Here is a 23089-nt window from a genome sequence, read left to right as displayed (position 1 = left end):
ATTCTGTTATATGGAAGTGAGACTTGGATATGTCAGAAAAAACATAACTTGAATGCAGTAGAAATGGGATACTTAAGAAGTGTGTGTGGTAAAACAAGAACAGACAAGGCCAAGAAGGAAGGGGTGCTGGATGAATATACATTAGATACAAAAGAATATGATTGGTACAAAATAAGTACTTTGAGGTGGTTTGGACTAGGGTCATATGGAGAGGTTGAATGAGGATTAAATTGCAAAAGAAATATATGGAGGAAGAGTAAACGGGTCAAGAGGAAGGAGAATGTTGAGAAAGTTGTGGTTGGATGGAACCAATGAGAACCTTAAGAAGAGAGAGGTGACAGATTTGAAGATCAAAAAGCAGTGTACAGGTGTGTGGAGGTGGTGGAAGCCAGATTGTTTTGCAAGGACAGAGGTTATGGAATGGTACAGTGAATGATATTGGTATAAACCAGATTTAACTATGTTTCTTTTTCTTATGCCTTTAATTTCTTTGATGTACTATTTTATACTCCTTTTCTGTGTTTTGCAAGATTGTGTTTACTTTGAAAGAAAACAGTGTGATAGCTACTTGTGCATGTATCTTCTACAGCAGGAGAAGCTGTAGCTGTCTAGATATTACAAAGTTATACTCCCAATGATCCTAATCTTCCTGCCCAATAGTGAGGAATGTTGGGAATTGAAATCCAGGTACATCTGGAAGAGATTTCCTACCCTGTTCTACAGCAGAGGTTGAAAATGCCTGGTCTATAGATGTATCTGGGCTACCAAGTCTTCCCATTCCCCAGTCCCACCTATGCCCCTCCCTGCTGTTCTGTCCTATTTATTCTCATGCCCAGCTGGTTCTCAAGTTGCTGAGCATGGGGAGATTTCCTCTCCTTCTCATGATCTCCTCCTCTGCACTTCTCAGCTACAGGTAGAAAACAGCTTTGGAAGTAATGGAAGCCTTACACCCCCTTCCTAAGAAACAACTTGCTGCCTTTCTGTGCCACGCATGCCATGGATGTGCATGCAGAGACTGTGAGAGGAAAGGCCTTTGGTTTGTTGACTCTTGTCACTGGCTCCATCATCATTGGATGTAGCTCTCAAAAAGGCCTGCTGGCCAGGAGTTCAGGGAGCTGTAATCCCAACATACCAGAGAGGTCACAGGCTCCATTTTGCTGGATGGGTTCAAGCAGAGGCTAGCCTAAACACCCCCTTCCAAGCCGAGAATTTTATCAAAGACTTTAAGATGGGAAAGGTTGATGAAACGGACCCTGCCATGCTGAATAATAATAAAGATGGCCAAGAAGAAAATTAGAACCACAATATGATAGCCATAATGGAACAATAAAAAACATTAAAAGGAAAACAAATTAAACACATGGGATGTCTGTCTTCTTCTCCCCACTGCGCCACAATCTATGGTTATCACGCCTCCGAATCTTGATCGAAGACATTCCTCTGCTCGTAGAAAGCGGGAAAATACGCCTGCAATTCCCAGGTGGCTCAGAAGGGGGCGCTACCACCCCCGAGCGGCTCTGCAAACCCTCCCTTTCTCCGACCGCCTTGTCCCCGCCAAGCGAGAAGGAGAAGACGGGGCGCGTTGCAGATGTCGGAGCTTTGATTGCGGCTCACCGATTGGTGATTCGCAATAAGGGCCCGCTTGGCAACGCAGGCGATCGCGGACGGGCAGCTCTCCCAAGATCAGCAGCAGCTATTCCGGGAATCCTGGGCTGGGTCTGTAACCCTCCTGCCGGCGGGGAGGAGCAGCTTCCCAGAGGAAGGAACGTCTGCCGGTGTTTCGGAGGCACAAAGGTCTAGATGGCTGCAAATCAGCCTAAGCTTTTTCCAGTTGAAGCCCTCCGGATGTCTTGGGACTACAGTACCCAGAATTCCCACCCACTGGTCCCAGATTTTTCGGAAGGCACCAGTTTGGGAAAGACTGCTGTAAACGCCATGTCAGTGTTACTACAATTATGCCCCTTCCTTTCCAGGGTTCCCTTCCTTTAGCCGTCTGATCCTGAAAGGTGAAACTTCCTTTGAATAGAGCTTGATTCCTGGTGACTTACATGGACCTATCCGTACAGTTTTCTTGACAGCATACAGAAGTGGTTTATTTCTGCCGTACGGGGTCTTCTCTTCTCTCTTCTTCCCAGTTTAGACTGCAGCTTTGATCTTGCCCCAGCCAAATACTAACCTGGTCTAATCCTGCTTAGTTTCTGAGATCTAATCCTACACTACTATATTCTCATTTTGCATCCCCAATGCATAGGTATTACTGGGACAGAAAAGCTGGCTTCAAATTTCTCCATTCGGTTGTTAAATTAATCTTGGAAAAATTGTTTTTTCAATCAGCATCACAGGAGAATTGTTAAGATAAAGGAGTATAATCTCCGGGTTGTAAGGATACACATGTCCTTAAAATATCTATTCCCCTGTTACATCTACTTAATGGCTTGTTCACCTGACCCACTAGAGAACAATGTAAAAACACTGGCTGGGTTTGCCCAACAGGTAAGCCTAAAATGTAGATGGCTAGTGTTGGAATGCAAACATTGGAGAAATGGAGGGACCTAGAATTGCAGGAAGTTTAGACTTGGATAAATACAATAATGTAGGTTGTTGTTCAAGTTTTGCGAAGTGAATTATTTATTACCAATACTTGCTTCAGGAAACATACACAGACTCTATGCCTGGACATCACCAGATGCCTAACACGGTAATCAGATCAACTGCCTAATAGAAACCAGAAGAGAATGAAGTGCAAACCAGGACACTTCCAGATGCAAGTGTGTGGATCAGATCATGAATGACTGATGTCAAATAATCTGCTGTGCTTAACCTATATGAAACAGATGTTAAAGCGCCAGAGGAAGAGATAAGAGATGTCGTAAAAACTGAAATGGGAAAAAGAAATTCCCAAAATTTCTAAGTGGAAAAGATCCTAATTGCTTTCAGAACAAGCTATCATGATAACCAAAGTCTTGAACAACAAAAAAGATGTACAGTGTCTAAACACAGACTTCCAACATCATGCAAGAAATCAGGAATGCCAACAAATAGAGGGAATTAACAAGAAAAGAATTAATCACAGAAATCACAGAAAACTTTACAGGTAAGGCAGGAATTCCCAAGTCTAATCACAGAACACACTACTAGAAGCAAAAGAGGTTAAAATAAGATGAAAGACTGTACTGACTCCTTTTATAAATAGGTTTTGCAGGGAATATATTCAAGAACTTACTCCATTAGAAAGGGAAGTGCAACATACAATAGAACATTTATCAAATAAGGAAGTAGCAAGTATGGATGAAGTATGCATTGAACTATTTAAAGCTGTAAGAGAAGAGAAGATTAAAGTGCAAACAGTTCAAAGTTAACAACAATAGAGCAAGACTTCGTGGCTGAGGAATGGAAAAGATTGGTGCATGTATGGTGAAGAAAGAGATGTAAGAGCATTTACAAATTATCAAGCCACTGTGCTGATTCCTCTCACAAGCAACGTCTGACTTGATTTTACAAAAATGAATGAAGGCATACATGGAGAGAGAGTCTATATACCAATACCAAAGAAAGGGGACTTTAACGAAGTGTGCAAGCTATTAATTTCACATGCTAGGAAAATGATGTTTAGGATTATCCAATAAGATTAGAGCCCTGCACTGAAAGGGAAATGCCAGTTGTTCAAGCTGGTTTTCAAAAAGGCCAAGGAACAAGAGACATTATCGCTGATGCATGCTGGACAATTGAGAAAGCTAAATATTACCAAAAAGAAGTCATTATGTGCTTCATTCATTATAGAAAGGCCTTTGATTGTATCAACCATGCCAAACTGTGCGATGTCCTTAGGACAATAAGAACCTTAGAACATTTCATTGTCCTCATGTGAAACATGACATATACAGGAGTGCAAACACATGGGGAAACAGACAGGCTCCAGATTGACAAAGGGGTGAGACAAGGCTATTATATGCTAAATATATGTTGAGGAGGCTAGATTGGAAGAAGATGAGCATGGTTTTAAAAGTGGAGGAAGAAACATCAATAACCTTGCTATGCTGATGACACTACCCTGATAGCCAAACATGCAAAGGATCTTCAAGCTCTAGCAAGTCAAAGGAGCGCGATGGAAAATATGGGAGTAAGATTAAATATAAAGGCCAAACTAACTGCAACAGGTTTAGCAACCAGCCTTAGAACTGACAATGAAGATACTGAAATGGTGGAGACCTTCTGCCTTTTAGGATCAATTATCAACAGTAAAGGAACCAGCAGTCACAAAATACTTCTCCGATTACCACTCAGTAGAGCTGCTATGAAGGCCTGGGAAAAGATACTCAGATGTTATGATGCTACAAAGATCTGAACTGAGTGGCCATGGTTTTCCCTGTGATACTGAAAGTTGGAAATGAAAGTTGGACTTTGAAGAAGCAGGATAGAGAAAGTGTTGTCACCTTTGAACTTTGGTGTTGGAAAAGACTCTTGAGAATACCACAAAAACAAACAAACTTTGAGAAGCCCATAATGCTGGGAAAGGTGGAAGGAAAGAAAAGGACAACCAGCAGCAAGGTGATTGGTCTTGATTATAGTGACAGTGAGTGCACCATTAGAGACCTGAAGGAGCAAGCTGGAGACAGATCATCCTGGAGAAGGTCTGTCTATGTGGTTGCTGAGAGCTGATAACAACTTGATGGCACATACACACAATAAGCATGTCAGAACACCCGATAATTCTTCTGAGGATCATTTATAATGAACAAGAAGCTACTGTAAGAACTGAATTTTGCAACTGAACATTTTGCCACTTGCTGTTGCCGTTTGCATACAACAGCACTTTATTAGCTGAAGTAAAAAAAGATCTGGAGGAGCTCACTAGGAAAGTAAAAATATGATGAAATAACTATAAATAAGATGAAATAAAATAATAAATGAAAATGAAAACCCTTGAATATTAAGACAACAAATATGTCAACCAGTATGCTTAGTGAACTCAGAGTGAGCAGTGAAAAAATAAAGATAGTATAGTTTTGTTTTCTTGGGCTCAAGAATAGATGTAAATGGACAGTGTGCTGGAGAAGTAAACTGGAGACATAAGGAAGGTAATTACAAACTTACATAACAATATGAAGAGTACGGCTATTTCTATCATAACAAAAATCAGAATACTAAAGCATTGGTATTTCTGATAGTGACTGGATAGCTGTGAAAGTTGGACATTGAGAAAGATTGACAGAAAGGAGATAGATGCATTTGAATTATGTTCTGGATCTTGGGCTCATAGGCAAGAGCTCAGCAGAATTTCCTGAATTCTCAGCATGGCTTATCTAAGCTTTAGGACTCAGCTCAATAAGAATCTTTATTGTGTACTATGAAGAAGCCACTAAAACAGTTGATTACCTTCTGATAAGGTGAAGGTACAATTCCCTCTTTAAACCCACTAGTTTAGCTATAGCGCTTCTTTCTCCCACCCTTCCCATGATTTAATGGACACCTTGCCCTGACTTCTTGTTCAACCTTCGTGCTGGGCAATTGCTGGATGTTGACATAACTGACATCTCTGCCCTAAGAAACTCTGGCTTTCAACTCCCACACCGGAAATAGTTACTGAGAGTACAATGGAATAAAGAAGAGTCAGTCAATCCTAGACCAAATAAAGGCTAGCTGTTCTGCTAAGGTAATCATCAACCAGAGGACACTTGCATACTTTGGGCATGGAAGATGGGCCAAGAAAAAAATTATGCTTGGCAAAATGAAGGAAGAAGAAGGGGGAAACCAACAATAAGGTGGATAGAGGGTTTGAAGAGATTGTAAGCCTATCTTTAGAAGAGCTATGAGGTATTACAAGGGGCAGGTCGATATTACAAGCATTTGTCTGTGCAATCCCTGGGAGTCAAATCTGCTTCAGTATTAAGTACCTAATTAATTTGTGGTTAAGTCTGTTGTGTGAGCACAGCCCTTCTCTTTTATTACCCTTTCCCCCTAAATCTGCACCTAAAGCTTCTGCTATCTGCGTGTCTTTTCCAATGGTTTCCTGACGCACCAATTGGAGACAGTACGAAGTTGTACCCATCACATTGGAAGGGCACCAGGTGAAGAAGTATAGTTTACTTTATCATCAGAAGCAAAATAACATACTGTGTTTCTATTACATGCTAACCTGTGCTTTAACTATGGTTTACTGAGTAAGCCATAGAAAGTGCATACACACATTAAGCTATAAAAACTGCTTTCCAAAGCATCCTCATTGGCATCATATAATATGCTAAATCAGAAACCAACCAACCATGTTTTGGCTTAGCAAAATATTGACAAGGTTGGGTTTCAAGTGTTTGGCGTGCTTAATGCACCTTGTATTGATCTTTGCAACAAGCCTGCCAGGTAGATTTATCATTATTCCCTGGCCTTCAGAAAAAAGGAGAAAGAACCCAAGAAATTAAAGCTGGTGTCTAAATGAGGGCTCAAGCAAAATGTCAACTTCCCAACTTATTTCCCTGTCTATTAGACACTAACTCTTGTCCATCTAAATACTTAGTTAATTAGTTAATTTATATACAGTAGTTGCCCTCTCAAAAATGACTCTGGGTGGTGTACAATTAAACAAACAGCTAAAATTAAACCATCATAAAAATATAATAAAGCACATACTACAACGAATTCTGCCAAGGAAATCCACAATCGAAAGAATCATATCAGATGGGAACACAAATCCTTCTGACCCAATGCCATGCCTTTAAGGCCTTCTGAAAGGCAGGCAGGACTGAGGCCATCCAAATCTTGAGGGGAATGGTTTTCCATAGGGCAGGCACAATGACAAAGAATTCAGGGCTCCTGGGTCCCATAAGATGGGATTGCTTAAGAGATGGGACCTGGAGCACACTGACCCTGTCAGATCTTATTGGACAGGCAAAAACGATCAGAGTCAGGCAGTCCTGCAAATAACCTGGTCTCATAATACTACCTCCTTCAATATACTTCCAATTTATCTAGTCATTTGCATCCTTATTCATTTTATTTAAAATATTTCTAGTCTGCCCACCATCTCTTCTGTAAACACTCAGTTATTCAACATACACTGGGGAAATCTTATCATAATTCTCCCTCTTACATGAAAGAAAGTACAACTAAAATCAACAAACTTCATAATAAACCATGATGCCAATGTGGCTGCTAGCTTGCAAATGATTGGTTAGTATTTTCAAAAAATAGCATAAATTGCTGTACAGTTAGAGAAAGTGGGAGTCCTTAGTCTTCTGGGAAGACTGAACATTTTTCCAGAAAATTAAAATGATGATGAAAATTCAGCAGCTGCAAGCTTTTTTTTTAAACCACATACACATGCTCACAAAGCTATAGCTTTTCCCAGCCTTTTGCCTGGAGATCTGTATGTATCCCTGAGGATGTTCCAGAAAGCACTGAAAACCTGATGTAGGGTGGTTGGTGAGCACCTGCAAAATTTTGTTCTGTTTGTATATTTTTTCCTCCTTATTCTAGATGCATATCCCTTTGGGGTTTTTAATTGTATTGTTCAAGCGTTTTCAGAACGTAAAGCATCCAGAAAAGTGAAGAAAAGCTGCAGGAAGGATAAGAAAGAATGGCTGGAACAGAAAGGCCCTGACGCTCAAGAAGTGGCTGACCAAAACAACTCCAGGTCTCTTTACAGGATCGTTAAGGAATTGACTGGAATGAGAAGGACCATCAGTGTCCCGATTAAGGATAAGAACAGGAAGCTTCTGGTCACTCAGGAGGAGCAAAACAGAAGGTAGGTCGAATACTTCTAGGAAACCCTCAACCAGCCAGACCCAACCAGTATATATAATTTTAACAAAGAGAATGATCAACAAGCGCTCCATGTGAACACTAGTGAGATTATTATTTAGGAAGTCAAGGTTGCTATCAGAAGCCTTAAAAACAACAAGGCAGCTGGCTTGGACGAGATATCCGCAATGATCCTAAAGTATGGCGGTCAGGCCATGGCTGAAGAGCTGACTGTCATGTTCACTGTTTCAATGTGCACTGTACATCGTAACGTTTCACATGCCATGGCGCTGACATGCATTGCTGTTGGGAGGGAGCTGCTGGGAGACCTTGTGCCAAGCTCTGTATCTATGTTTGTTTCAATGGAATGTGTTTGGGTTATGTGCTCGGTTCAAGGACTTTTCCACCGCATCATCAGAAGCCATTGGGAGCACCTGGGAAGATTCTACATGGGGAGGGATCTCGTTTGTACCGAGGGGTTTTTAGTTTGCATTTGGCGCGCTTTTCCCATTCTCAGCTTTCTTTGTACTTGCATACTATTCTTAAATAAACCAGATTTTATTAAGCTCTTGCTTGTGAGTCTGAGAGTATTTTAGGATAGGCAACCATTACATAAAGCTGAGAATCTCCAAAGTACACCGCTAGCTCCTACCAAGATCAATTCTTGTGAGGGAAGCAGTTAGTGATGGCAGAGTCGAAACTAGCGTCTGGGGAGCTTGAGGAGCCGACTAACCCATTACCTGAGTCGACAATTCGGAGTAGAGAGCTGAGCCCCCGCCCCCCCGAACTTTCATATTACCCGAAGGAGTCGAGTTCCAGCCCTGAGCTGGGGGGATCTAGCGATGGGGGAGAGCCAGAGCAACCGGCACCAAGTGGATCACCCATGGAGCTGATCACCTGGGATACGATGGGACAGCCCCAGCCAGGGACGTCCCAGGCATCGTGGAAGCACCGGTTCCCGCTGACCCCAGAGGTGGAATCTACCACGGTAGCAACGGGGAGGCAGCCTGGCAGCCTGGCATGCGACAGAATCTCAAACCCCTGAGAGGCTGAGAGTACTGGAGGCAAAAATGGAATCGGTGGAGTATCTGCTAAAAAACCTGTCTTTAAAGAATATAAAGCTGTTTAATAAGTGTTGGTGAAGTGGTGTAGTCCCGGAAGATTGGCGAAGAGGTGCCATTGTTAAAGTCCCCAAGAAAGGCAACATCTCTGAATGTACCAACTGGCAGGGCATTACCCTTCTCTCAGTGCCCGGGAAGGCATTTTGTGCAGTTCTCCTTAGGCAGCTGCGAAGTGCCGTTGATCAACACCTGAGAGAAGAACAAGATGGATTCTGTTGTGGAAGGTCCTGCAGAGAGTAAATCTTTACCTTGAGGAATATCATAGAACAGTGCATTGAGTATCGGCACCTGTTAGCCATCAACTTTGTTGATTTTAAAAAAGCTTCTGATAACATCCATTGTGAGTCCCTTTGGCAGATCCTGCATCTATATGGCGTAGCGGCAGACTTCATTACCATCTTTAAGAATCTATACCAATGATCAAGCTGAGAATGGTCATACGGACATTTTTGAGATTACCACTGGGGTTAGACAAGGTTGTATCTTGTCCCCACTCCTCTTCCTTGTGGGCCTTGATTATGTCATGCAGCGAGCTGGAGCATGCACTGGGACAGGCATCCACTGGACTGACCAAAGTCACCTTGGTGACCTGGATTTTGCCGATGATATAGCCTTGCTTGAGGAGGATGAGTCGAAATTACAACATTCCACAACTGTCTTGGATGGCGAGACAAACCAAGTCAGCTTCAGGATAAGCGCCGAGAAATCGAAGATCATGCACATGAGCAAAACGGCCCCAGTACGAGGAATTGTACTTGGACTGCAGCAGTTAGAGGAAATAGAGAGGTTCACTTATCTGGGTAGTGTGATCGCCTGGAATGGTGATGGAGAGGTGGACGTAAAATGCTGCACTGGGAAGGCGATAGCCGTTTTTCGGAGGATGAACAAGTTCTGGTCTTCACCGTCCATATCGCTGAAGATTAAACACCATCTGTTCACTTCTATTGCGATCCCAACAGCTACTTATGCCAGTGAGACTTGGAAGGCATCAGCAAGTATCAACAAGAGGCTTGATGTCTTCCAACAGAGATGCCTCCGCCGAATCTCAAAGGTCCGATATGGCTCGGGTAAACTTCATAACATCGTTGCATGTAGAAGACTCCAACTGGCTGGTCACATCTTTCGCATGGAGAACAACTGGCTCCCTAAAGAGGCAATGAGTTGGAACCCCCCCGATGTTAAATGACAACAGGGACGCCCTCAAATAACATGGCGAAGAACACTGATACAAGACCTGAAGGCACTGAATATCACATGGAAGGATGCCAAAGCATTCGCCCAAGACTGAAAGAGTTGGAGAACCCTTACTGCCCAGTACGCCATGTAGCATTGATCCGGGACGAGAGAGAGAGAGAGAGAGAGAGAAAGCATCCAGAGTCATTGGGAGTCAGGTGATCTTTAAATTTATGTAAATAAATAAATGAAATCTGGAGCCCTCCTTTAGACATATTGGAACACAACTTGACCAGACTGGATGAGAGTTATGGGAGTCAAAGCCCAACACATCTGGAGGGCTCCAGGTGGGGAAGGCTGTTATATATGGTTACAACTTATACAATGTGTTTGCCTGTGCCTCTTTTATTCATTTACAAGTAGTCCTCCACTTACTGACCACAATAGGGACTGGAAAATTAATCATTAAGTGGTGCGATTGTTAAGTGAGGCATCATGTGACTGTGCCCGATTTCACAACCCTTTTTGCCATGGCCATTAAGTGAATCACCCACAGTCATTAAGCAAGACATCACATGTCCACAACTTGCAACCTCCTGCCAGCTTCCGCAATGACTTTGCTTGTGGGAAGCCAGCTGGGAAGGTCACAAATGGTAATCATGTGACTGCAGGATGCTGCAACTGCTGTAAGTGTGAGGACTGGTCATCTTTTTTCAGCACCTTCGTAACTTTAAACAGTCACTAAACGAATGGTTGTTAAGTGAGAACTACCTGTATTGATTATACTTTGATTGTACCTATAATTTATCGAACTCTTTCTTGGAACTTTTCCTTATACATCAAAGACTAATTGCCTGACAATTATAGTATGCTTGTGCATTTGTGAGTGCCCAGCTGGATTGCAAATATATTTGTGTATGTATGTATTGCTCCTAATGTGTTAAAACAAGAGTACACATTAGAACTGTCTCAGTCTATGATTGCCCTTCCTGAGAACAGTCAGCTGTGTATATAGTTTTATACAGCACACCACCCAGCTAAAGGCCCTCCAGAGATGCCTGGGTTACAACTCACATCATTCAGAGCCAGCGAGGAAGGCACTGTCTTGGAAAAGCCTTGTAGAGCACATTTATGCCATTTCTAATGATACCTTGGGGACACTATGTAATCAATGATACCTTGGGGGCGCTATGTCTGATATGTCAATCATTTGTCAGATTATAAACTAAAGCATGTCAGCTATTTGCTGGAGCTGTATGACTGTGCTTGTGTTTTTATTAAAACATCTTTGTGCCACAGGTTTTTATGAGTCTGTGGACTGGCTCATATAGGCGTATGCACCGTTTGCTTTTCCTGTTGTTGAATGCTGTTTGCTCTTGGCTTATCCATATACAATATGCCTATTACTTCATTACTGCAATAGCACAGAATTATAGGGTTGGAAGGGAGGTCTTCTAATCCAACCCTGCCCAGGGCAGGAATCCTCATTCCATCCGAGACAAATGACTGTCCAACCTTTGCTTGAAAACCTCCAGTGATGCAGTCCCCATGACTCCAGGAGGCAGGCTGGTCCATTACTTGGTAGCTTTCACAGTCAGGAAATTCCTCCTTATTTGAGTTTGATCTCCCTCTTGAAGCTTCCACCCATTGTCCTACCCTTCTTGCCCTACCCTCAGGCACTCTGGAGAATAAATCCACACCCTGTTCCCTGTGACAGCCCTGTGACAGAAGTATTGGAAAACTGCTTTTATGTTTCCCCTTATCCTTCTCTTCTTTAGGCTAAACACCAATGGGGAACAGCTCCTGCAAACAGACTATCTACATGGCCACAGCCAAAACTTGTTAAATACCTTAAACCCTGTGGGGAATGAGCTAAAACATGTTGGCTTGAGTTCACACCATACACAGAACCCCAAACCCAGATTAACAAACCATAAGCACTGTGTTCACATAAAATACTATTCCAAAACAAATTCAAATGATGCCCTGACTCACATACAATGTTCTAGAACAATGGGTGGATTCCTATGACTTGAAGAACTACAAACTATAACCCTCTTTTGCAGATGGAGAAATGTCAGATGCTGCTCTCATGTAGCACAAAAACCAAGATTTTTAAGCTATGGTATGCTAAACAAGCCATCATGGCCTGGTTCCAACATAACAACATAACAGAGAGCCTGTTTGGGTGTAGTGGCTACGGTGCCAGCCTAGAAACCAGGAGACGGTGAGTTTTAGGCCTCCCCCAGGCATGAAAGCCAGCTGGGTGACTTTGGGCCAGCCCCTCCCTCTCAGCCCAACAGGGTTGTTGTGAGGAAATAGGAAGCAGGAGTATTAGATATGTTTGCCGCCTAGAGTTGACATAGATAGACAAAAATCTAATAATGATAACATTCACTTACCAACCAAGGTAAGCTATGATAAATCCCACTGTGGCTTAGCATACATCTGTGAACCAAGGGAAGAGTGACTTGTCCCTCCAGTGAAAGAAATTTTGAAGGCACATCTTCTCTCAGACCAGTGAAATTCTCAAGGCTCTGGATGCACAGCAAAGGGAGTCTCCTTCCCTCACTGTCGAGACTGGGTTGATCAGGCTGTACCCTCCTTCTTGTGATCACAGCTTCTTGCTAACCAAACAGGTTATCAGGAGATGGTTGCCAATATCTTTAGGCCAAAGATTGGTCAACAGCAAGGTTGACCACATTTTCCCAGTTACCCAAGATATAACTGGTCACACCCAACGATGGGTCACCTGACCTCTCCTCCCATCTTGTCTCTGTGGCAAGACTCTGTTGGCTTAAGGAGGAAAAAGTAGTGTCTTCAGGAAGATGAACGAGTGCCCCCCCAAAAAAGCTTAAATTTGGGACTGGGGACTAGAGCTGTGACGTGTGAATAAGGCGGTCTGGTGCAGGCGGAAACTGCATTTGAGAAAAGAGCCACAGACTTTCCAGATAAAACTGCCTCAGGATCAGATTTCTACAAATATTTAATAATGGTTGGATTGTGTCCCTTTTAAAAAACCAGGAGGACAGTTCCCAGCGTGGTCAAAACTAAAAAGGAGAGTGCCTCTGAGCACATGCAGTACGCCCCGTTTTCTCCTCCGTCCTGGGCAACAGCCGCCTGTCCTTGTTTCCACCCGCCCTTGGGTGAGACGAAGACGGCGGCGTCTTTCAGGTGAAAGAGGGTGTGTGAAGCCTTCCAAGGAGGAGGACCGAGGCTCGATACTTCACTCCTCTTTCCCAAACACACGCTTTCTTTGAAAGAAAGGCGCCCCTCCGGTACGGCACGGATGTATGCGGATCTCCTTCCAGCCGCCGAAGGGTTAAGGCAGACATCGGGGAGAATAACGCGCGCGCGCTCGCACACTCACACACCGAGACACCACACCATACGCCGGAGGTGTGCAGCCGAGAGCCACACTACGCTACAGCCGGCCTCTGCGCGTATGTGTTTGCGTGAAAGCGGGAGACATAACACAGACAGACACCCACCACGGCGAGGGGATGAGGACCCATCAGGGGCAGGACGCGAGGAGGTAAACAAACAATAACCGCGCCCCAACCCCTCCGCCTGCGGTCTCCGTCCGCCTGTATCCTCGCAGCCCGGATCCCCCGCCTCATTTCGTTTGCCTGGTAGAAACCCGGGAAAGGGTGGATTTTCCGCGGCCGGAGACCACCCAGCTCTCTCAAGATGAGGGCGAAGAAAGCTGCCTTCTCCGGTGGGAGATGGGGTCGGTGCTGGGAGTGAAGACCCTCGGCCGCCTTCGCACAGCCCCAGCTACACACCTCTCCTGCCCTCCTGCCCAGCCGAGACCTGGTTTGTCTGTACTGTATGGCAGAAAAATAAAACTCAACTCGGTTATCGAGAGGAAACCAGTACCGTCTCGGGGAAAAGAAAATGGTAAGGATCCTGCCCGGGATTTGGGCAGAGAGAACGGGGACTCTTTGGCGGTAGAAGGGTGAGTGCTTCTATTGTAGTTTCCATCCCTCCCACCTTAAAAGTTTGCAGGGGGGAGCCAAAACCACTTATCATCCATTGAGCCCAGGGAGGGTGGGGGGTGCATTTTAGCCCTGGGCCGGTCTACACCAGTGCTCTGGGGGCTGGGAAGAGGGGGAGGAGACTGAAACTACACAAAGGGGCAGAATTGGGCTGGGAAACCTTTGGCCTCCATGGGAATTTGCTAGCTCTGAGCCAAGCTTTGAAGGAGGGGGTGGGGGGAGGATCAGGGAACAGGAAATGGTTTGGATTAAGAGCCTTTCCTTAATTTTAAAAGCAGGTGATCGTGGTTATGCATGCCTTGTTTCAGTAAAGCACCTTTTTGCCAAGGTTGTTCCCATTTTACAGATGAGAAATGGGCAAAGAAAGAGAGGAATTGCTGGGCACCTCTGGGGTCCCCAGCAAGATTGTGGGCCCCAGAGTGGCCTATTTCAATGCCACCTGAGCATAAAGGAATGTCTAGGAGGCGGGAAAGGGGCAGGATGTAGACTCAGAGGGGGGAGTATTTATCCTTTCCTTCTTCTGCAAGCCAGCCCTTCTAAACTGTGCTCCAGCACACTCCAGTCTTTTGCAGGGCAGGCCAGCAGGCCTGTCTGGATCGCATTTCACAATGGCCTGCGTAGGAGATATTTGTGAGCTTCTGAATGCATATGATTTAAGGACAGGTTGGCTGTGCCTTCCCACGAGGAAGGACCTGCAAAAAACAGATTTACCCCTTGGAATCAAAAGAGGGCAGAGACTTCATTAGAGAGAGAGATGACATTTGAGTGACTTTGAAAGATCTCTAGGTGGATCCTGAGTGTAGTTCACCTCCTTGCCTGCTTCCTCCCGCACAGAGTCCAGAAGTGGCTGTGATTTTGGTTTGGGCTAATGGCTCTCTGGCATGAGCCATCCCTGCGCCCCGGAGCCTGAGTAGAGGAGCATGCCATAAATAGCTTTCCTCTACCACTCAGAAACAACTGTATTTCCATGCTGGGGAAAGAAACCCTATCAATAAACAAATGCTCACGTTTCCTTTATCCAAGCTGTGTCGGCATCACTCCAGCAAGGCTGCGTGGGAATGTCTAGCTTTTGGAAGTCTTTTGGAGCTATTTGGGAGAAGAAATTCCTTTAGGAATGAACTTTGATGAGCAGTGCAGTTTGTTCATTGGAGACACTGAATCTCAATGTATTCCTGTCTTCATGGACTGTTTGGATGATAATGCATATTATTTTGTTTGCTTCAAATTACCTTAGGAGGAAGCTCTTTCGATTATTACAGGTATGAACTTTATTCAGTTCAGAATAAATGAAGAACACATGCTGTGTTTGGGAGACTGTCCTACCCATTCCTCTGTAAAGGCCCTCAACATCTGTCCCAAAGGGAGTGCCACTGACCCTGGTGCTAAATCTGTGTACAAACATACACAGACAGATAAAACCCATCTCCCATCACAGTATAAACAAGAACCAGTTAAATACTGGATGAGTGAAACAAAACCAAAAACAGAAGGAAAGGCATTCCAGCCTGATCAGGGGCAAAACAGTGGGACGCTGTGGGTCCAAAGCTTACATATCAGAAGGGCGAAAAGCCTGGCTGAGAACGAGGACTCCTTGTCTTTGCTTCCTGCTAGTTTGGTGACTAGCAGGATTAATGCTGTCACTGCTGGAGATTCAAACTTCTGAGATCTCTTCCTAGCCGCAAAGCAATAGCTGGTCTAGCACAGGCAAACCAGGAATAGTTCTTGCCAGACTGACCTAGAATGGTGTACCCTACCCACTCTTCCTTACACCCCCCCAAGCACCTTAACCAGAAGCAGCAATGGGAACTAGAAAGCAAACATCAGAGCAATTGTTCTTTCAATCTGTTCCATCAAATCAAACAAGGATTCTTGTGCTTCCTGTAGAAAGACCAATATATTGTAGCACAACCTGAGTCCTCAGCTGAGAAAGGCCTGCGTCCCGAGCCAGGTTCTCCAGCGTCCCAATGGGATTAGAAGCAGTGGTATTCTCAGGGTAAGACTTTGTGTAGAAGTACAGGTTTTGCTCAGTATAATGAGTGAGTGAGGCCCCAGCAGGGCTGCCTGATCACTTGGAAGCAATACACACCACTGTGTTAAAAAAAAAAAAAAAAGAGGGGAGGGAGGGATAGAGAATTCATAAGATCATTCTTAAAATTACTAACTGTCCCACTGAGTGGAAGAGACTTCAGAATCGGAGGGCCAGATTGAAACAGCAGGTGGCCTGTTTTTGCTACTATAGCCAATTCCTTACAGGACTGCTCTATTCCTCTAAAGAAGTCAGAGAAGGAGGAAGTAATTTGCAATAGCTTAGTAGCTATCTGATATATGCTTTGGGGAGAGGGCTGTGAGTTTGGGATAGGGTCCAAATGAAAGGGTGCTACAGTCAACCTGCTGTCTGGCACCTTAAACTTATTGGTTGAAAGTATATTAACAAGGAGTTTAAAAAGTGTACCAAAAAAAAAAAGCAAGGAGAGGAATTGAACAGGGAATATCCCCTGGTGATTTTTGCTTCTTGAAAGGGGGCAAGTGTGTTACAGGAATTTGACAGTCTCTGAGTTTTTGGGGGCAGTCCTGATCTGTGTGGCAGCTTCGCATCCCACAGGGTACTTTTTGTGCAAAGTGGACATTTTTCTACTCCAGATCCACATTCCTTCATCCACCCTTCCCTTCCCTTCCCTTCCCTTCCCAAGGTCCCCTGAGCTACAATAGGACTGGGTGGGGCTGGGAGCCAGGAATCCTGGGCTCTTGAAAGAGGAAGGAGACCTGGTGGTTGAGTACATTAGAGCTGGAAGCTGAAAGGCTGGGCTTTTGCCTTGCCGTGAGAAAGGATTTAAAGAGTTAAGCCCTCCAACGCTGTCAGCTGGGAGCTTAGCCCAGCTCAGTCCTGCTCTTGGGAGGGCCCAAAGAAATTATCCCAGGAAGGTCAGGTGCTGTTCTTTCTCTTGCCAACTTTCTAATCCCACCTTCCACGGGGAGAGGAATGAGTGGAAGCAGGCCCATGACAAGGAGGTGGAGAAGCTTTCCACTGTTCAATCTAGTGTTTCTCAACTGTGGCAACTTTAAGATGGACGTCAACTCCCAGAATTCCCCAGCCAGCCATGCTGGCTGAGGAATTCTGAAAGTTGATGTCCACACATCTTAAGGTTGCCAAGGTTGAGAAACACTGGTTTAATTTCTTCTCCCCTCCAGTAACAGAGAGGGCAGAAATATAATATCCCAAATGCTTTGCTGCAAGAATCCTCAGACCCACACACAGGTGTGGGGAGAGATGGTCTCCCTTTTTTGGCACTGTTCCTTAGTTGCAAATTAAATCATGTCTGGGCATCCGAAAGGGGAGGGAGGGCTGATATTGGCTTTATCTGCAAATCTTTGGGTGGATGATACAGCTGGGGTGGGGGCTGTTAATGGGGCTCTCTATCTCTGCATACTAGATTCTGGTATATCTTTATTTTGGTCAATATAATCCACTTCCCCTTAAGAGATACAGATCTTACATTATGTCCTTGTGTATAAGGTTTCACATAATTTCCACCCCTTTGGGGCAAAAGGAGAGATTTCTCTAGTTTTACACAGGGTATGTATCCTGTGTGGTGTTTTTACTTAGATGTTTACAATAAAGCTAAATATACAGTATATTTACATCACAAATATATAAATAATATATAAGGTATTTATATATAATATAACACATATAATATACATTTTTACCATATAAGTATATTCCGGTGTAAAGAACAGGAAAAGGACTATTGCTTTTATATTTTGCTAGGAAGCTTTCATTTGATAGACAGTGATTGGGTTAAAAATACTGGATGATTTGGCAAGCTTTTTTCCCCCCTTTACTTGTCTAGTAGAGATAGTGTTAATTTCTTTTAAAATATCACAAGTATTTTACGTTTCTTGGGCTCTACATATATGGCCAAGTTTATTACTGTAGTGTAATTAAGTGCTTTTGGAGTAGAGCGATCAACATTTTTGACTCTTCATTGGGAAAGTTTGGATTGGTTGAGAGGCAAAATGGAATTTGTATACATGTTTAGCAAGACTTCAGGTATTATTTCATTCCTTAAAAACAACCCCCTGAAAAATGGGGCCAGTTTTCAAGTCAAATTATAATAGCATCATTGAATACCTTGAAAAAGCCAGTTTTTCTACTTCTGGGAAGAATATAAGGGGCTCAAGGCAATCTTTTTGCTCCTTTAAACCCCATGAAATATTGCTCCTTTCTATTCCTGTTACATCATTTGGTTTCTGAGGGGCAAAAATGAAGCATCCTGTGACTCTTGGAAACACATGGCCCAAGCTGCAAGAAATTTGCCAAACTGCAAGATAGGCACATTTATTTTGTCTGTACTTTGCTTTGAACAGCAGAGTTTGACTAATAATCTCATGGGTGTACAGACTAAGACTTATCAATATTGGTATGCCACCAGTTCTGTTGTTCAGAATAGGACAAATGATCAGTTTTGAGTTCATTCATTTTTCACAACTTAAATTTGTTTCATCCTGTTTCTGCATTGATTTTCATTTTTTTCTTAAAAAGTTGCTACCCAAATTTAAACATGTAATTCTACTACTACATGGCTTTTTGTGTGCAATTCTGTTTGATGATGTGTTTTTGGATGTAATTTCCCTAGAATGAGTTTTGATCACAATTGCTGCTGTGATACATGCTCTTCCTTATCTTAGGCATTTTTGTAAATACTGTACTGTTTTACTGGAGAATAACAGAATTCAGAATGGTGCAAATGTCAAAGTGTAGCTATGGTCTGCATTATTTGTTTGGGAAGTATTGAATTAGCTATGTTCACCAAACTAAGTTCTTTACCAGCTGAGAGCATTTTTGAAAAAATAAAACATAGTGAAATTAAAATAAAATAAAACATAGCGAAATAAGATTAGAAGGGTTAACTATATCTATAGTTACCTCATCCTTTAATATCTTTTTGTGATGGGCATATGTCTTTGAACATCAATGAAATGCAATGCCTTAATTAACAAAGTTTCCTACTTGCAAAAAGACATAACCTTGTGGACTCCCTAATTAATTATCTACAAATTTTCCTGGGGTGCTTTTGCCTTTAGACAAAGGCCTCCTGCTTACAGTTGTTGGCATAAGACTATAATGGCAGAAGGTATGTAGAAGACTCTAAACTGACAACTGATCAGTTTGTAAGAGGGATTAGCTCAGAAAGTACATGTTAATTGTTTGGTAGATATTTTCTTTTTGAGTTAGGCTGAAACCTGAATTAAAATCCATCCTGTACTACTGGAAGAAAAAGCTGATGGCCTGGAAGTGCAATAGCATGTTGAGCTAGGTAGGAGGAAAGATAGAGGTAGTCCTTGTTTAGTGACTGTTTGCAGTTATGACAGTGATGAAAAAGTAACTTTACAACCAATCCTCTCATTTATGATCTTCTCAGGTCTGTAAAGCAAAAGAAAGCTGAAGTAAGATCATAAACACAGTTGCAGTTTCACTTAGTGACAGCTTTGCTTAACGACTGAGTTGCCGGTCCCAGTTGTTGTAGCTAAATGGGGACTACCTGTACTGTATTGTAGACTTTAGATTGGTGGGCATCAGATGAGGCAGTCAGACATCAGCTTCAGTTCAGTTTGAAGGATCATGATCCAGAGTGTGCAGCTTTATAGGAGGAGTGAGCATTCTGCAGGAGATTAATGTAGATCTCCTTTTAATGGCATCTATTCCTTCCCTGCCACCTGCTGCTTACAAGAGGTAAGAGGATGTTAAAAAAAAAAAGTGAAATAATAAAAAAGGGGTACATCACAAGGAAAACCAAATATCTGTCCCAATTACTTTGGCTCTGGCCCCACTGCATCAGTTCCATTCAATACAAAGTACCCCTGTGGGATTCTAGTCCTTGACAGAAAACAAAGGTCCCTGGCTTGAAAGGAAGAGATCCTGGAACCACTTTGCCCTTTGTGCCCTCTGATAGCTACTGAGTCAGCAGCTGTAGTATAGTCTTCTTGTATTGGTGGCCCGCAAGTTCCTTGTCTTGCTTTGATTTTACACAATGCTTGTTTGTACCCAGGACACGTAAGTGTGCTCTGCCCATATGTCTGGAATTATGAAGCAGTGAATGTATAGAAGCATTGTTGAGTTGCAGCTGTTTCTGAGATGGGTGGGCAAAGTTGATAGAATTGTTGTTTCTCACCTAGACAAGATGATTCCAGATTAGAGGGATTTGTAATATTGCAATTTTTTTCCCAGTTTGATCCGGCCACATGTCTCTAGAGAAAGAGTAACTGGTTCAGTGTCACTAGTGAGATTTATGGTTAGGCATTTGTATCTGGATCTCCCCTGTCAGATCCAACAACATGACCCAGAGATTGGGATCTCAACTGCTGTGGGTGTCAGGGAGCCCACTGTATCCCAAAATGGCATTCAGACTTCCTGCTGTGAATAAAAATGGCTAAAACCTCATATAACTACAGATCTTGTGAAATGTTGGCATTCGTGCATGAGGTCTGCATGATCTGGACATTCTTGTGTGAGCTCTCTGGGGAAGCTAGTAGATCTCCTGAGATTTTGGCCACTGTTTAATTAAAAAGAACACTGTATTGTGAGAGGAGGCTCAGGCCATCATCTGATGGTATCCAGGACTTGAAAAGGTTATGAACCACTCATCTGTTTCAGCTTTCCCAGCTTAATGTCTCTCCAGATGTATTGGATGGCAACCCCTACCACCCCCATTTTGATTGGAAGAGGCACCTTATGGACTATAGGAATATAGGTATTCCTCACTTAACAATCACAATTGGGACTGGAATTTTGGTTGCTAAGTGAAGCGGTCAAAAAGTGAATCTGATCCAATTTTACAACCTTTTTGTGGCAGTCATTAAGCAAATCACCATGGGCGCTAAGCGAACCATGTGGTCGTTAAGCGAATCATGCGGTTCCCCATTGATTTTGCTTGCCAGAAGCCAGCCGGAAAGGTCAAAAATGGCAATCACGTGGCCACAGGATGCTGCGATGGTCATAAATGCAGACCAGTTGCATAAATGGCAGTTCAGTTCACCGCAGTTCAGTGACCGCAGGGATGCTGCGATGGTCATACACGTGAGGATCTGTTGTAAGTCAGTTTTTCCAACATCATCGTAAGTCCAAACGGTCACTAAACGAATGGTTGTTAAGCGAGGACTACCTGTATGCTATAGGCATAGGAATGCATTTTCCAAAGGAGAGAAATGACTGCTTCTGGAAGTTGTTTATACTCCAAGTGGCCACCTCTGCATGTAGGAGATGCTGTTTGTAAGAGTGATCTCTCAAGGGCTCTCTCCAGCAGGAGAACTAGGGAGCAGTGGCAAAAGAGGCCCATTCCCATTGCTGACCACAAAGGAAGAAGGTCATAGAGCATGGGAGGATCCAGGATAGCTTTGTTTCTTTGCCTGCAGACAACGAAGCAAGTTTCCTGTGGCAGGAAACTCCAGGCACTGCACTGCAATATTGTGCAATGAAAGTTAGCCAGGAAAGACTTATTTCACATCAATACTTTTCCGGATTTTTCTTTTCTTTTTGTTCTAGAGTTGAAAAGCATTTCAAATGCGGCTTTCTCACTCATCTGGCATTAGTGCGGCTTCTGCGCTGGGATACTCTGGGATTCCACGTCATGTATAGAAGTCTATGTCAGCATCTTTTTTCTTAATCAGCTGGTGCTGATGACAGAACAACACATACTTTTGATTCACATAGAGATCTTAGTGTTGTGCTGGGAGTTCTGTGCAGCTTTAAAGTTTGCAAGCCTAAGTCCATCGCAGTCATAAAAGTGGCCGTTTGGGTTTAGCGAGACCTACAAGGCAGCAGCTTTCTGTGTTGGACAATTACAGGACATGCTGAATTTATGTTGTGTGTGTGTTTTGAATATAGGGCCCAACAAAGGCGAACAGCGTGCTAATAGTCTCCCCCATCTCTTTTCTAATTTGTCTAGCATGGAATGCCAGATCTATTATTAAGGAGCCACGTGTCATTGTTTTCTCTATACTGTCCCTGATAATGCCTCCGTGGTATTCACGTAGGCTCTCCTTGCAAATTCGAGCCGTCCCTTTGCTTTCTTATTGCTTGTCACTGTTCCATTTTAAAAACCACAACAGTAATGGGCAGCAGTAAAGTACATCTGAGATCACAATGTGGTTGTCCCTCCGAATAATGCAATCCCAGGCAAATCTATTCAGAAATAGGAATGCTTTCAATATTTGAGCTCAGACCCTCCAGATGTCAAATAGATTCATCCTTGTCAAATGTGTAAGGCTTTCTTCTCCTTCCCGGTTCCTTTTATACTGGCTAGGAATTCTGGGACATGTAGTTCCAATCCATCTGCAGAATGCTAGTTGGGAAGGGTTGGTGTAAAGGGTTCTGAATTCAATCCAGCAAACTTTAATATTTTTGTAACTCACACCAAGAATGATTATGCAGGAATTTTTAATTTCTGTGCTGTGTGGCCTGTGAGGCTGAGATGATTAAGCAGCCAATCTTCACTGTCTTCCCCTTGACAATATCCGCAAAGCGCTAAGTCTTCCAACTGGCAGGCATTTTTGTTGGTTATCTGCCTGCAGCCACTGTGGCTGTGACTCCATGTTGATCTACTGTTATAAAGTGAGGGACTGAACATATTGATTTGACTTACAAAGACTGAATCTATTGATTTGATGCTAAGCTGTGGTTTCTTTAATCATGATTTACTGAAAAAGCACAGTTGGATGGATTTGTGCAACTCAATAAATCATAAACCCTGTTTTACAAACCACGGTGGTTAAGTTCATACAATCCACTGAACCATGACTAGACAAAGCAAACTATGGCCTAACGTGATATGTGAACCCCACTACTCCTGATCTTGTGACATGCAGGACAGCTAAGAACAGCGTATCATCCACCCCATGTTCCTAAGGTGCATTGTGGTGATATGCGCGGGCAAAAAAAAGAGGCTATAGTAGAGAACCTTTATCTATTTTGAGCTGTGACTCAGGAAGCAAGTTACAAAATATGACAGGGCAAGTTTACTGTCCCAAAGTCCCCCAGTGTATTAGTAGGGGGAGCTATCACTT

General features: G+C 43.3%; 1 protein-coding gene across 1 annotated transcript in view; it reads left to right on the top strand.

Annotated features, from left to right (window-relative positions):
• The first annotated feature begins 13388 nt into the window (after positions 1-13388).
• Positions 13389-23089, top strand: part of CCDC120 (coiled-coil domain containing 120) — a 33709-nt gene continuing 24008 nt past the window's right edge. Inside the window, exon 1 of the mRNA XM_063294108.1 lies at positions 13389-13928. The gene's annotated coding sequence lies outside the window, so the exon portion shown is untranslated. The remainder of the gene's footprint in view (positions 13929-23089) is intronic.

This window comes from Candoia aspera, chromosome 2 (genome assembly GCF_035149785.1).
Source record: "Candoia aspera isolate rCanAsp1 chromosome 2, rCanAsp1.hap2, whole genome shotgun sequence".
In the NCBI taxonomy this organism is placed as follows: Eukaryota; Metazoa; Chordata; class Lepidosauria; order Squamata; family Boidae; genus Candoia; species Candoia aspera.
The sequence above is the reverse complement of the archived record's forward strand: the minus strand, read 5'-3'. Positions and strand labels throughout refer to the sequence as shown.